The sequence below is a fragment of the Mastomys coucha genome, unplaced genomic scaffold, assembly GCF_008632895.1.
Source record: "Mastomys coucha isolate ucsf_1 unplaced genomic scaffold, UCSF_Mcou_1 pScaffold22, whole genome shotgun sequence".
NCBI classification, from domain to species: Eukaryota; Metazoa; Chordata; class Mammalia; order Rodentia; family Muridae; genus Mastomys; species Mastomys coucha.
Genome location: NW_022196905.1, coordinates 42,776,042 through 42,787,111, shown reverse-complemented (window position 1 = coordinate 42,787,111; position 11,070 = coordinate 42,776,042). Strand labels below are relative to the sequence as shown.

At 36.0% G+C, this 11,070-nt stretch overlaps 1 protein-coding gene across 4 annotated transcripts in view; it reads left to right on the top strand.

Moving 5' to 3' along the window:
* Positions 1-11,070, top strand: part of Kcnip4 (potassium voltage-gated channel interacting protein 4) — a 1,067,715-nt gene that overhangs the window by 533,772 nt on the left and 522,873 nt on the right. The window lies entirely within an intron of this gene.

Sequence of the window (11,070 nt, the reverse complement as noted above, 5' to 3'; positions counted from 1 at the left end):
GGAACTTACTCTGTAGACCAGGCTGGCCTCGAACTCAGAAATCTACCTGACTCTGCCTCCCAAGTGCTGAGATTAAAGGCATGTGCCACCACCGCCTGGCAGCATTTTTGTTCATAGAAATAAACTCAATTCTCTTTCTTGACCCCCATGGCTTGGACAAGGGTAGTAGAGACAAGTTGTAAGAAGCATGAGAAATGATGATAGTATTAATCTTTGTGCTGTCAACAAAATCTTTATGTCTGGGTAGTATTGATTATCATTGCCTCTTTACTTGTGATCAATCTGACACATTGTATGATAAATTTGGTGCAAGTCCATAGGAGTGAAGGAGAATGGTGAATAAATCTTGGACAATGATGTGGTGCCCATGACATTGAACTTTATAATTTTTCAGGGCTTTCTTCTTATTATTTCTTATTATTTAGCTGATCATTCACACAAAAAGACTTGAAGAATTCAGATTATTTTTTAAAATTGTCTACTTATTTTCTATGTAGTTTAACAACTATCCTTGTTGATAATTAATTGCTAAGAAAACAAGTCTTGGATTGCATGATTCTTTAGTACAGAAATAGTGTCTATGAAGCCTCTTGCCATCTATTTGCTCTGCTGGACTTGGTCTATAAATAGCTCTGTGAGATGATGGGCAGTTATCAAGCTTGTCAGCCTAGAATCAATAAGTGGCAGAAGGGACCATATGAATCAATTAGATTGTCCCTGGCAGGTTACCATGGAAGCTCCAACTCCTCAGAGCACTTCACTTCCCTTTAGGGTAGGAGTTTCTACATTGCTTTAATTAGAATGAATGTAATTTATTTAGTAACGGAAAATTTATTTGAGCAAGTTTTGTGAGGTGTCAGACTAAATTCAGCCACCCGTGCGTGTTCAGAGAAAACACATGAAAGAATCCAGGCACTTCTAATGAAATTCCTTACTAAGAGACACATAACTAATTAACTAACTAGATAGATAGATAGATAGATAGATAGATAGATAGATAGATAGATAGATAAAGACTCTTTATGTTTTGCAAATAAGCTTCACTTGATTATAAAGCATTTGAGCTTGGTATACTAATAATAAACAGTGGTTTTTAGATTAACTTCCACTATTGATATAATAATCTGCTACATCCATTTATTTAGTTGCTGTACTGCACACCTGCTATTTGTGTGTGACAATAATTTTTAAAAGGCACCTAACCAATGGGCAGAAGCTACTGACCCCTGTAGTTGAATTAGGGGAAAGCTGAAAGAAGCTGAGGAGGAGGGCGACCCTGTAGGAGGACCAGCAGTCTCAATTAACCTGGACCTCCGAGATTTCTCAGATACTGGAAAACCAACCAGGCAGCATACACAAGCTGATATGAGGCCCCCAACAAATATACAACAGAAAACTGCCTGGTCTGGCTTTAGTCAGAGAAGGTGCACCTAACCCTTAAAAGACTGGGGGCCCCAAGGAGTTTAGAGGTCTGCTTGGGTGGGGGTTGAGTATGAGGACATCCTCTTAGAGACAGGGGTGCAGGGAGAAGGTACGGGATGTGAAACAGTGTGAGGGTGGACCAGAAGGGGAGTAAAATCTGGAGTTTAAAATTAAAAACAAAAACAAAAACAAGACATCTCTATGCTTTTCCTTTGAATGAAAACTGAGAAATATTCATTAGTTTTAATATACCCTTTAGTGAAGCCTAGAACTCAGACTTGTTTGTGAGAAGTTAGTCTCCTTCTATGCTGTATATTTACCAATATGGTTGGGCAACTATAAGCTCTCTAAAAGTATACTATTCTGTTAGTTACCTTTCCAGCACCTATCCAGTATACATCCCTACAAACCACCAAAACAGATAAAGATAGTCTGGGTAAGTAATTTTTATTCTCTTGATAAAAAAATCCACAACCCTAACACTTAAGCATTTTACATACATTCCCCCTTGTTATTTTTATTGGTGTGCATGTGTTGCTAACAACTGCTAGTCCTGTCGGTTTACATATGAAGAACAAACACTCTCAAAAGAAAGTCATCCAAAGTCAGTAGACGACCCTTATTGAGAAGAGATGAATGTGATTTTGAGGCAGGCTTGACTTCAAGGCTCTTATTCTAATTCTAATCCAGCCAGACTGGGCTTCAGGAGACATCATTTAGCACATATGTATCACAGAGTTCATGACTCAGCATTGGGCAGAATGTCAAAGGAAACAATAAACATAAAAAGTCCCATTCTATGGACCTTATGACTAATGCACCTCCAGAAACTTCTGCTTGTGAATACTTGAGTGGCCCATTTGCAAGCTGTTTGGGCATTTAAATCTGTGTGAGGCTTGTGCACAGTCATGAAATTAACACAGTAAGTTATTTTTGTTCCCTCATTACCTCTAAATCTGCACAACTTATTCTTGTGTCAGTGTTGTTTAACATTACTCCGAACAATGCGAAAGAAACTGTGTTTCTTGTGTCATTGAAATACCACACAATTTGCACGTAAACATGCTTCAGAAAGGTGGGATATCTTACTCAAAAAAGGGAAAGCAAAGTAGCCTTTGATAGTATACATAAATCCAGGAATGGTCGCCCCAGCCATGCTCACCACACTAAAAAGGGGTACTTCTGTAGCTCTTGCCTGGCTGTCACCAGATTGCTTCATTTTCAGAAAGACAAACAGCAGATCTGTGGCTGTTAAATAGCTTCCTGAGTTCATTGGAAATCTTGAATAGACATTATATTAACCCAACTCATTGTTTTATATAAATGTTCATGGCAAAACTGAAGGACCCATGATTGGTGAAAATGTATCTGCCATCATTTCTAAAATAACTCTTTTTTTTTAAATGAAGTCTTACAATGTAACCCTGGCTAGCTAGGAGGAGACTAGGTAAATCAGGATGACCTCAAACCCTCAAACTTGCCTGTCCTTTCCAGTGCTGGTATACAAAGTTGTACACCACAATTCTAGGCTAAAATCAATTTTAAACACTTCGTATTTACTATATAAGTTGCTTATACTTGAGTTCATTGACTTTTTTTTTTAACATGGAATGAAGTTCTCCCATTATGATTTTCCATATCAGTCTATAGTAGTGAGAGTCCCTATGTTATCTACACATCTCTGTAGTAATCTGTCCTCATAAATCCATTGTCTATTTTCTACATGTAACATATTTATTCTATTTCACCAAAGTCATTACTAGTGTTTTACTTCCAAATTGGCAAACTAAATTTCTACAAAGATTTTGTGGCTTCCTTAAGTCACACTGCTCCTGTTCCAGGCAAAATACTCAATATTCTGGTTATTAGTCTCCAGTCCTCATTCTTCTAATGTAAAAGTAATACAAAATAAAATGAAAATAGGAAGTTACAAAAACATATCCCAATACCAAAACCAGTTGTTCTTAACCAGAACAAAGAAAAGCAGATTCTCAAAAGGGCTTAGCATTCCATATGCAAACTTGGCCAGCTGTCAAGTCATTCTGATTGTAAGTTGAAATACATTAGTTACTAACTTAAACTGTACTTCTTAATATACAAACCAGAATTTTTGTATTTCATCTTTATATTTTAAGGATATTCTCAGGCTTCTTTGTTTGCTACTCTGAAATGTATTCTTTAGAATATCCTGGGAATTAAGCTACTTATCTAATCCGTTCAGACTAGTGGATAGTGCAGTAAATTTTAAGTTTCTGAGAAAAATCTCATAGACTTTAGCTGAATGGGTTGTCAACATCTACATGTAGGATACAAGTATTTCTTGCTCTCCCAGAAATTGATCAAGTTAAGAATGAAATTTGTCTTCAAACATGATTAATGAAGCCAAAGGGGTGAATTGTCAGCTGTTAAGACTGCTTGTTTCTCTTGAAGAAGATCTGAGTTTGGTTCCTATTGACCAAGATGGTCACAACCATCCCAAACTCCACCTCCAGGGAATTTTGAGGCACTCTTCTCACATCCACGTTCTCCGCCTATACTCAGGTGTACACAAAAATATGCAAACAAAGCACCAATACATGACTCATACTCAAATAGTAAGTACGTCTGAAAATATTAACACTATTGTATTCACATCTCAACATTTTTAGACGTTAGGTACTTTTAAGACTTGTTCTTTCGTAGTTCAGGTCGGTATTGAAGTCATTATATAGTTTAGGATGACCCTACACTCTTAACTGACACTGGTGCTGGGGTCGTGGCAGTAAGACCATCACAGCCCTTTTTATTCTGTGATTGAACTGGGAACTTCATGGATGCCAGGCAAGCGCTCCATCAGCTAAGCTTCACCACACATCACGGATATCCAGTATTTTAAGACTGAACAGGAAGATTGCTTGCTAGTGGTATCTACTTGTTTGTATGATAGGCTGATATGATATTTATATCCTCAATAGTTCTGTCAATTAAATAATAACATCTCATGAATTTTCTAGATATATTTAAACACTCCTCTGATAAAATTTCTTAATTTTGAGGGTAAAACCTGATACCATAAAATCAAATCATTCTCTACTTTCATTTCTTTGTAGAAGATTTGAACTGTGTTGCTTCAAATAGAGTAGAATCTATGATTACATTTTAAACACCTGCTTGCTGTGATCTTTAATGCATAAAGCCAAACTCCATGATAACTGTGGCTGATTTTTAGAGGAAAAATATGTTTATAACTAATGGGGTGGAAAACTTGAAGAAAGAACTCTGTTTGATTAACTGATCATACAAAAACTTCAAAGAAAAGGAATTTAAAATAAATAAAGCAACAAGGAAGTTGCTGTCTAATTTTGTAAAAGATGAAATAGGATTCTATTTATATTTTACATTTCTGCAAATGTAAATATGCTTTTAAAGATATAATGCTTTTTTTCCTGGCTTCCTCCAAGTGATGATGAATGCTACATTCTCAAGACATCTTTTAGAGAGAAAAAGGATCACTAGTCAAACATTCCTTTTTTAAAAAAGAATAAATAAAAAGGTTTTTTATGTGTGTGTGTATGTGTGTGTGTTTGCTTAACTGTATATTATATATGTGAGCAGGTGCCTTAGGGGTCAGATTCACAGAGTTATAGGCTATGACCTGCCCCCATGTGAGGTCTAGAAAATAAACCAGAGTCCTCTGCTAAAGCATTAAAGTCCATTCAACATATAAGCTATCTCACAGCTGCATCAAACGTTCTTTTTTCTCTTTTTTAACATTTTTATTAGATATTTTCTTTATTTACATTGCAAATTTTATCCTCTCCAAAAATATCCCCTTTCCCATCTCCCCTCCCCCTGCTCACTAACCCACCCACTCCTGCTTCCCTGTCCTGGCATTCCCCTACACTGGGGCATCAGGCCTTCACAGGACCAAGGGCCTCTCCTCCCACTGATGTCCCACAAGGCCATCCTCTACTACATATGCAGCTGGAGCCATGGGTCCCTCCATGTGTACTCTTTGGTTGGTGGAATAGACCCTAGGAGCTCTTTATTATTATTAAAGGTTTGATACTTTTTTTTTGTTCTAGCCAGTTTTAATGTGTTTACCTCAAAGGTGGTTTTCTACATTTAGAGAATTAATTGTAATAATCATTTTTAGAGTGCAAACTTCCCAATGATTAGGCTGTGGGAGTAATTAGGATTTTGTATTATTCTAGATGAATCCTGTTATAAGCTTTGCCCTTTTAATTAATGAATATATATGTTAAGGATCAATATTTAAATTTAGAAAAGCTATGCAGCCTCCTGAAATCATGGGACTTTAAATCACATCTCTGTACATTAAATTCTACAAGCCTGAGACCCTCCTCTCATATGTTCTCTCAGCTACCTTGAGGCTAGAACAACAACTAACATTTAATGAGAATTTACTGTGTGCCCACATATATGTTATACTTTATCATAATTATTCAGTTTAGTTCTGTGTATGAAGGAGATACTATTTACAATCTCTACTTACACTGACCAGTTAAAAAAAGAATGCTGGTATCATGTTCAAGGCCACAGAGATAGTGTATAAAGTGTTTTACATAGCATCGCCTTGTCCACATTGCCCATAGGCATCCTCTCTGGCTACTGGTACACCAGCCCTTGACCCTCTATTATCACCACTGCTGATCTTCTAGCCTAGATTTTTATTTCTCTTTTACCTTTTCATTGACTCAAATCCTGTAAATGCCCCACAGTTCACTTTCCTCTTGAAGCTCAATTGAACAATTTCCTTATATAGCCAATCCCCTTTTATTGACACTCTTTCCAAAAGGACAGAGTCCAGACAGGCATGTGTGGCACAGATAATCTTTTGTCATTGGTTTCCTGTAAAGCTGAAATTGAAATTCTATATTAACTACACTATTTGGCCTTGGCTACTCCATTCCTGTACCATCGTAAACACTGAGGCAGAAGGTCCATACTCAGCCATACTCATGAATGGGATCCATATGCCTCCCATGGCTCAGGAAATTGCAATATAATTATCTTGTTACCTCATATGCAGTACTATACATTTTAAAGATGTTCACTTAACATCTTAAGCTCACTTCATTTTTCCATTTCGGTCCTTCCTATAGTTACTTGGGTACCAGATTTTAAGTCTTGCTCTTTCATCTTTCTCTTGAGCTCTTATGGTTAGGGTTCTGCTGTTGTATGACCATCATTTATTTTGTGTTGATAACATCAAAGACCTAGATGTTCTTCATACTTGTCTGTTATAAATCCTTCTTGGGCTTTCAGATAAGTCTCTTCTGTGGACTGCTATTCCCTCTGACCTCTGAATTGTCTCCTCCTCCCTCCATTCAGAACTAAGTTCTTATGTCATCTTCTTGGCCACACCTTCTCTGACTACCTGTTTAAATTGGAAAATTTTCCATTCCTCTATTACTATGCAATTTCTGCTCTACTTATTTTTCTCAGTGGCTTTTAGAACATGTGTTTTCAATTTTGCTGTACGTTTTTATGTTTTACTTATAAGATTCCTCTTATTTTATCTGGTTGTTAGGTTGTACTTTGATTATCTTCTACCAAGAGTCTACACAAGCAGGATTCTAGAAAAGTCTCTGCTACATAATGCAAAGTCAGTAAGTAAAGTTGGATACTACATTGGCTCACTTATGTTTTCCTAATTGAGTCACAGAGTTCGAGGTATTTTATGTTTCCCACATCTTGTTGCATGCTGTGTACCTTCTTCTAGCTATTTCTTAGGAATCCCTGCTGATCTTTTAAAAGAGCTTAAATTATCCCTTGCTTAGTTATCAACTTAAGAAGAATCTGGATTAATTTTTCAGCTTTACTTTGTAAGTATATGATGCAACAGAAATAACTCTATGTCTTATTTTTGCAAAACATATTTTAATGAAATTATTCATTGATGATTTCATGTATAAATAATACATTCTAGTCAAATCCATTTCCCCACCTTCTATCTTTGTCCTGTCTACAACATTCCCATCTCCTATCAGCAAATCCCCAACTTCCATTTCTTTTTGTTTCATTTTGTTGTTCTTGTGTGAATCTGGGAAAAATCAGGGCCACTCATATTGACCTGTTTAGGAAGCAATACTCTGAGATATAAGTAACTCATCAATAGTGCTAGCACTGCAGACAATGACTTTGACTCCCCAAACAGTCAATGTCTGCTATTAGCTCCCCTCAGTGGGGCCTTAAAAGTCTGACCCCATCTATGACTGAATGTTTATCATTTCCTGTGCAGTCTCTGGGTAAGCAATTGCAACTGTCATATATTCTTCTCCTGGAGGAGTTATATGGTTGTCTCAGTTAAGTTGATCACTTGCCATTCAATTGTTTTTATGCATCAGAGTCTTCATTGATCATCTTTCAATGTAAAGAGCAGATTCATTTATGTGAGCTGAGGACTGCACCAATCAATGGATATAAACATGAATATTTAGAGTGCCTTCATTCTTAAGTCTTACTTGTCTCATTTGACAATGGGAAATAATTAAAGTTCTTACCACTTATGCTCAAAGTAAAAATTAAATGAGATTAAAAAAGTAGGTGTTCTAACTGCTTATAAGTCCCTAACACCTTAGAAAGCCTCTTTAGATTAATAGTTTTGTGCTTTACCTGTTTCTAATAGAAAAATTAACCATTTAACATTTAGTTTATTTGTCCCATGTACCTACTGAGTCACTGGAATCTCCTGCAGGGCAAAAATGTCTACCTCCCTTACCTGTGAAAATTTAGAACATGTGTGTACCTCAGTGCCCAGCACAGAAAAGCATTAGGAGTAATACTGATAAGCTTTATCTGTTGGGTGTCACTTAGAAATCTACCAATAGCATAGCAATTCACTTTGAGTAATTATGTTTTAAGGCCCTCAACCAGGCAACCGTATGTGCTCCAGATTACTCAATTACTACAGTAATGAAACTGGAACCAGAATTTAGTCCTATCTGTAAAATTGTGCTACATGATACTTGAATAACTATCATTATTTTAACACACAATGGAAGGAAAGGAAGAATGGAAGGAAGGCAGATGAATGAATGAAATGAATGAATGAATGAATGAATGAATGAATGGAGGGATTGGCAGATGGATGGATGGAAATAAGGCTTATAAATAATGAGTAGTTTTTTGTTATTGTAATATTTATTTATTCATCTTAATATCTCCCTCCCATAATCTTGAACACATATGTAGACTACACTGCAACATCTTACCCATTAACTACATAGGGACTAAAATTATTTCATTTTTTTCTCTGAACATGACATTCCTTAATGCAAGAATCATACCCCTTTAGTTATATTGATATTACATGGAGCTACATATGTTCGAACAAATACTGTTGTCTATTTAAACTAAATATAGGCAACAGAGTACCGTATGTACATGATTAACCTCTATTCTCCATCTCGCACTTTTTAGATCTATTTATCCCTACTATACAGTACCTTTGTGACCTCAGGAATGTCACCTAACCTCATCTGTCTTTCTTGTAGCTTTTTGTAAAAACAAACAAACAGAAAAACAAAATGACATTGCTTTGATTTTATAATTCCTTTTCTCTGTAAATTTATATGGCCATTTTGTGGGTTCTTCATGGGTTCTTCTCTTATCTGTTTCCTAACAATATCTTCTCTGGTTCAGCTCAGCTTTTCCTGGCTCAACTGTCACCAACTATCTTTGGAGACTGCAAGTCCAGTTCACTTTCAATTGTCTCTTATTTTCACTCTTCAAAATCTCTTCTTTACTCTTCTCTAGCCCTACTCTATCTTCTGTCTTCTTCTCCGACTTACTCTTCTATCTCCAGGACCTTACTTCTGCCTACTACTTCTCTCTCCAACTCCTTTCTCACTACTTTCAGTCCCACTCTTTCCTCACTACCCCTTTTTGATTCTTAGTTTCTGCATGCTTTTTATATCCTCTCCTCTTCCAAGAACCAACTTTCACTAAAGAGCAAAGTATCATTTAAAGGGCCGGGCACATCAAATATTTCATACTACAAAACTCAAAACTGTACAGTGCAGATAAACTTGAATGGTCATGGGACCTAGTATACATGGTAGAGTTAATACTACACGTGAATGTTTTAGACCTGGCCCTACCTGCCAAACACATTTGAATTATTTTCTATTTTCTTTGAATGAATTTTTCTTTCTGTACCTCTATTAGATGCTTTACTTAATCACAAGTGGCTCGAAGTGTTAAGAGTAAACTTAAATCACACCTTAGAGCTTTATTTATGTTTGTACAGTAGTATTTTTGTCCTTATAACTACCTATGATTCATTTATTTGGGGGGAGCATGGAAGCATTCTAGTCCTTTCAATAATGCCATCCTATCAATTTTTCCCATTCATCACATCAAGAACATCACTCCAATTAAAGTGTATCACAGAATCACAGACAGTCTATGATGGAGCTTAGATTCAAACTAATTTCTCTTTTAATCTAAATGTGGCCTTCTTTTAATGTTCTTGGGCAGATCACTTTGAGCCATACATAGTTTTATCTTAGCCAGCTACAAGGCGCTGAAAGTTAAAAATACATTTACTTTATTTCACAATATCCACCATTACACACAGTAATCCTAAGCCTGTTTGCCTAGGCAGTCTTCTGGGAATGACTTATTTTTTTGCTCTCTCAGATCAAATGCAACAGACACTGAAAGATGCCAAGCTGTGAATGTTCCCATGGGACTCTGTGTACAAGCTAGTAACAGCATTAACTTTGCATATGTAGACTTTAAAAAAATCCCTGACAGGTGAAACATAGCTAGTGTTTTTCTGTAATAGGAATCCTTATAAGAACTCATTTCAAACAGCGTAAACTCCCAATCAGGTACATGGCTTTCCATAAATGTCTAATATATGACAAAGTTGGACGAGTTGTATGAAAGTCTTTGTGTTTGAATGGCAAATATTCTTTAAGTTGTAAAATGGCTTAGAATATAAAATATCTAGCTTTTCTTGGAATTAATATACTAGTCTAGTTGTTCTTTTTCAAAAATCTTGAAAAGTAGTAAATATGTCTAATTTTGTGCAGTCTGACTCAAACTTTAACAATACTTTGTACCTCAGATGCAGATGAAGGGAATAATACAAAGACATGCAAATAAAATAGAGTGATTTATACATATGTATGTATTTTATTATATATACATGCATGTGAAGTGCAAAATAAACAGTCTTTGTTAAAGTAATTTGGTTGAAGGTAAGGGAGGATTTATATTGTAGTCTATCTGTGTGGTTTTAATGAAAACACTTGAGAGTTGACTACTTTGAAAACAATAGAAATTTATTTTTTCAGAGCTCTACAGCCTGGACAGTATAAGACAGAGATTTGGGAAGATTTATTGTTGAATGAGGGCTTCTAGTGCCTACACATGGTACCTAAATGCTGTATCCCCAGAATAAAGAAGGGTATGTTCCCTGATAGAAAAGGACAAGAAAACGAACAATATTCTAGCTGGATTATGATGCCATAGTCCAACCATGAGGGTTCTATTACCATTGCCTAACGTTCTCCAAAAAATAAAATGGTGGTGAATAAAGTTTAGTTTAGCGATTTTGAAAAATACATTCAGATCCCAGCAAGTTAAGTTTTTAGTTTTTTTTTTGGGGGGGGGGATATTTGTTTGTTTTTTTTT